The sequence below is a fragment of the Protobothrops mucrosquamatus genome, unplaced genomic scaffold (assembly GCF_001527695.2).
Source record: "Protobothrops mucrosquamatus isolate PMUCROS unplaced genomic scaffold, P.Mucros_1.0 scaffold3515, whole genome shotgun sequence".
NCBI classification, from domain to species: domain Eukaryota; kingdom Metazoa; phylum Chordata; class Lepidosauria; order Squamata; family Viperidae; genus Protobothrops; species Protobothrops mucrosquamatus.
Window position 1 is genome coordinate 53331 of NW_015389485.1, and position 5625 is coordinate 58955.

Below are 5625 nucleotides of genomic sequence, written 5' to 3' on the forward strand. Positions count from 1 at the left end.
CTTCAACTCCCAGAATTCCTCAGCTGGGCATGAAGGAACTATGACCCTTTTATGACTTGTGGACTTCAACTCCCAGAATTCCTCAACCACCGTGAGGGAACTATGACCTTTTTATGACTTGTGGACTTCAACTCCTAGAATTCCTCAACCACCGTGAGGGAACTATGACCTTTTTATGACTTGTGGACTTCAACTCCCAGAATTCCTCAGCTGGGCATGAAGGAACTATGACCCTTTTATGACTTGCGGACTTCAACTCCCAGAATTCCTCAACCACCGTGAGGGAACTATGACCTTTTTATGACTTGTGGACTTCAACTCCTAGAATTCCTCAACCACCGTGAGGGAACTATGACCTTTTTATGACTTGTGGACTTCAACTCCCACAATTCCTCAGCTGGGCATGAAGGAACTATGACCCTTTTATGACTTGCGGACTTCAACTCCCAGAATTCCTCAACCACTGTGAGGGAACTATGACCTTTTTATGACTTGTGGACTTCAACTCCTTGAATTCCTCAGCCAGGCATGCGTCCCTGGCTGAGGAATTCTGGGAGTTGAAGTCCACAAGTCATAAAAGGGCCAAGTTTGAAGACCCCTGAGCTAGACTTTGGGGAAAACCTTCTGTTGTCCCAAAGGTGCTTCTTCAAGAGGACACTAGACTTTCTAGTTTTTCTTTGAAGACATTTCACTTCTTATCCAAGAAGCTTCTTCAGCTCTGATTCAAGGGAAGAGAAGTGAAACATCTTCAAAGAAAAATAAAAAAGGTTTCTATGGAGATTCTCAGTCATCCAGGTCATGGTTGTCTCAAAGGTGCTTTTTCAGGACTTTGTAGTTTTCCTTTGAAGCTCTGATTCAGTTGAAGAAGCGTCTTGGATGAGAAACGAAACGTCTTCAAAGAAAAATAAGAAAGTCCAGTTGCCTCTTGAAGAAGCACTTTTGGGACAACCATGACCTGGATGACGGAGCATCTCCACAGAAATCTTCTGTTGCTTACAGCAAGGGTTTATTTAGTTTTTCTGTTGTATTCCATTCCTTGCCTCAATTTTTAGCCTGGCTAAAATTTAGCCTGGTAACAGAATGGCTATCAATTCATAAATCGCTTGGAGAGAGCTGTGAAGCACAATGAAGCAGAATATAAGGGCTATTGCTATTTTATAGATTGCAAAAAGCGTCGGTGGACAAAACAAATAGATATAGGTAGTCCTCAATTTGCAACAGTTCATTTGGTGACCGTTCAAAGTTACGAGTAGACTGATAAAAGTGACTTATGACTGTTGTAGCATCCCCTAGTCTAGTCTAGTGAAAAGAAGGACTAGAGGTGACAAGATAGCAGTGTTTCAATATTTGTGGGGCTGCCACAAAGAAGAGGGGGGGGTCAACCTATTCTCCAAAGCGCCTGAAGGCAGGACAAGAAGCAACGGATGGAAATTCATCAAGGAGAGAAGCAACCTGGAACTAAGGAGGAATTTCCTGTCCGTGAGAACAATTCATCACAGGAACAGCTTACCTCCAGTGGAACGGATTCACCAGTGGAACAACTTGCCTCCAGAAGCTGTGAATGCTCCCTCACTGGAGGTTTTTAAGAAGAGACTGGACAGCCATTTGTCTGAAATGACGTAGGGTTTCCTGCTTGAGCAGGGGGCTGGACTAGAAGACTTCCAAGGTCCCTTCCAACTCTGTTATTCTGTAAAGTGCATGAGTTAAGACAAGTTGAAGTTGACCTTAGCTGTAAAATTGTCTTTTTTTCCAACATTGGACAACCTCCGTGTGTAAGATCTGCCAAACTTTGTCACCCATCGCTTTGCAGGGAAATGAAGTGACTGCGAACTAAAACAATAAAGACAGAGGGAGAATGGAGATAATCCATTACAAGCTTGTGTCATTTTTCTGTCCATTAAGCACTTCCACACAGCAGTGTGGAAAAGACCATTTGAAAGTATGTGAGGAAACACACTGGATTGACAAAATATCCCTTTAGTGGTTTTTTTTTCATTCTGTTTGCTACTTCACTAAACTTTCAGGGATGCTACAGGATCCAGATGAGACCTTCCATCCACATCCAACTCTGAGTCCATCTAAATTCTCTAGGAAAGAGTTTGAGAAACCTGGATTGATCTGATTTGTGGGGATTTTAGAAAGCTGTTAAAGGCCTCAGAATGAGGGTGGATGTACCTAGGATTTGTACAGGGATAATCCATGTCATGTTGGGTCAGACAAGGATGTTCTTTCCAACTTGGGTTGATGAGAATATATAAATGTTCAACTCACATTTGTATCACGAAATCATTCATGCCTTGTGTCTGCTGGATCTTCCAGGGCCTTTGTTTACTAGAGGAGAAAACGTGATTGTGATAAATTCTTTCATAAGTAGATGGTCAAAAGAGCCTATTTGCAGAACGTAGAATAATAGAGCTGAAAGGGACCTTGGAGGTCTTCTAGTCTGGAGTCTCTTTTCAAAAGTGGTGACTTTAAGATACTGGAATGTGGGTTCCATGCTACAACTGGGTTAAAGACACAATTTTTGCAGGGCAACTTGTGACCATTTGTTCGTAAGTTACAACATTACGAGACATGGGGGGAAAAAGCATCCGACATCCAGTTTTTCACACTTACAACCGGCACAGTGTCTCCGCGATCCTTGATCAAAATTCGGTTGCTTGGCAACTGGGATATATTGATGATGGTTGCAGCACCCGGGGGTCATGTGATCACTGTTTGCAATCTTCCCAGTCCACGGGAGAAGCCAGATTCATTTCACAATGAATAAATGGCAATTCCTGATTAAGGCACAAAAGCTTGTCAAATCAGGTGTGACTCATTAACGGCCGCATTGCTTAACAACAAAAGTGCCAGTCCCAGCTGTTGTTGTAAGTCCAGGCTTACCTGCAGAAATGAAAGCAAAACACAGGAATTAGCTGTTTTGGAATTTGCTAAAAAATGTTGCCGATATCTTTTTGGATGGAGTTAGAGTTGGCTAGGAATGAATATTATTTTAATGCATGCTTGCTTCCCTCTGGCTTCAGGGTTGAGTCCAAAACACAACGAGTCTCTCATATTTTCGCCATATTAGGAAAACGGCTCAATAAAATCGCCACCAGCATTTCCTACCCATCTGGGAACGTGGGAAGTGTGTGAAACACACACAACCTTCCACTTTGGTAGTAGCCAAAAGAATTTGGCTCGTGCTGCAGAGGAGAGAAGAAGGAATCTTGAGGCATCAGGTTCCTCAATCAAAATTTCAACAAGGTCTTCAGACGGCAGTCAACATTATAACACAATTGCTTCCAGAACAACCTGCCTCCAGAAACTGTGAATGCTCCAACACTGGAAGTTTTTAAGAAAACACTGGACAGCCATTTGTCTGAAATGGTTTAGAGTTTCCTGCCTGAGCAGGGGGTTGGACTAGAAGACCTCCAAGGTCCCTTCCAACTATTCTATTCTATTCTATTCTATTCTATTCTATTCTATTCTATTCTATTAACAGAGTTGGAAGGGACATTGGAGGTCTTCTAGTCCAACCCCCTGCTGAAGCAGGAGACCCTGGACCATTTCAGACAAATGGCTGTCTAGTCTCTTCTTGAAAACCTCCAATGATGGAGCACCTACAACTTCTGAAGGCAAGCCATTCCACTGATTAATTGTTCTCACAGTCAGGAAATTTCTCTTTAGTTTTAGCTTGGTTGTCTTCTTGATTAGTTTCCATTCGTTGCTTCTTGTCCTGCCTTCAGGTGCTTTGGAGAAGAGGTAATCAGAATAGAGCTGGAAGCGACCTTGAAGATCTTCTACTCCAATCCTCTGCTCAAGTAAGAGAACCTATACCCTTTCAGATAGGTGGCTGTCCAGCCTCTTCTTAAAAAACTCCATTGATGAAGCATCCACAACGTCTGAAGGCAATCCCTTCCACTGATTAACTGTTCTAACTGTCAGGAAATTTCTCCTTAGTTCTAGGTTGCTTCTTTCCTTGATTAGTTTTCATCCGTTTTTTTCTTGTCCTGCCCTCAGGTGCTTTGGAGACTAGCTTGACTCCCTCTTCTTTGGGGCAGCCCCTGAGATATTGTAGCGCTGCTATCATGCTACCCTAATCCTTCTTTTCATAATTAGACATACCCAATTCCTGCAATTAGGAGAAGAGGCCGAATGAATGCAAAAGAAAAAAGGGCAACAGGAACGTTCAATATTAATTCTTTTAATATTGAAGAGGATTGGAGAGGATTGAAAAAGATTAGAAGGTCAGAGTAAGGGGAAAGAAAGAAAGCCCAGCATATGCCAAGGAAGAAGACAGACCATGGATTTTATTTAACACTGTTCCATTGAGTAATAAGGCTATTTTGTCTCCATTTGCTCCAAATCTAAGATGGAAGCTTAAATACTACGCTAGTAATTCTGGGCAAAGGCTCCTTTTTCAAGACTTTGTGAAAGCTGAGTCTGGAGCCAAAATAAGAGGATTTCTTCGAAGCCGTGGAAGGAACGAAGAGTCAGGATAATAATAGCTCCTTTTCCAGTTTATCCCGTCTTAAGACGCTAAACAGTTCTGACCCTAGGCACAGTTAATTTTAAACCAAGGATGGCTACTCTTCACAAGGTAATCGCTATCACCATAGTTAAACTTTGGCCAAGGTCTTATCTAAAACCACTCTGTCTAGGAGCCTTCATGTCCTGGGAAAGTCTCTGAGTTTGTATTATCTCTAGAAAAAGTGAGATCTGAAGTAGCCTTGGGCCGAGCCAGAGAGATTTGCCTAATAATATCTACTAAATTGCTTCCCATGTTGGTGAACGTTTGTTCTCTGTTTCTTGGTCTCTGCTATTTGGGTGGTTGGATTCATTCCTTCTTTCCTGGACTTGGAGCAATTTCGGGAAGTTCTAACTACACATCAGGAATATGGATTTTTGCAGCTGGAATATAAATCCTGTGCTTTCTTTTAATGTGCCATAGATTCTCAGAAAGCTACCCCCCAAATCTTGGTTCCTTTTGGATGGTTAGGACTACGGTTCATCGTTGGGAAAGCCTTTTCTCATTGTTGAACTGAAATGTTCTCCGACCATCCAAATCAATGTTCTCAACCATGAACGGTTGAGGGAACTAGGTATGTTCAGTCTACTGAAAGAAGGAATAGGGAGGGATGTGACAACTGTCTTGAGGAGCTGTCACAGAAAGTTGTGGGACCTTCATCCCTGGAAGCTTTCAAGAAGAGACTGGACTGCCATCTGTCTGAAATGGTATAGAGTTTCCTGCCTGAGCAGGGGGTTGGACTAGATGACCTCCAAGGTCCCTTCCAACTCTGTTATTCTTATTCTATTCCATTCCATTCTGTATTCTATTCTATTCTATTCTATTCTATTCTGCATTCTATTTTCTATTCTATTCTATTCTATTCTATTCTGCATTCTATTTTCTATTCTATTCTATTCTATTCTATTCTATTCTATTCTATTCTATTCTGCATTCTATTTTCTATTCTATTCTATTCTATTCTATTCTATTCTATTCTATTCTATTCATTAAAGAGAGATCCAGCCTAGAACTAAGGAGAAACTTCCTAACAATGAGAACAATTAATCACTGGAACAACTTGCTTCCAAAAGTTGTGAATGCTCCAACACTGGACATTTTAAAGAAGAGAT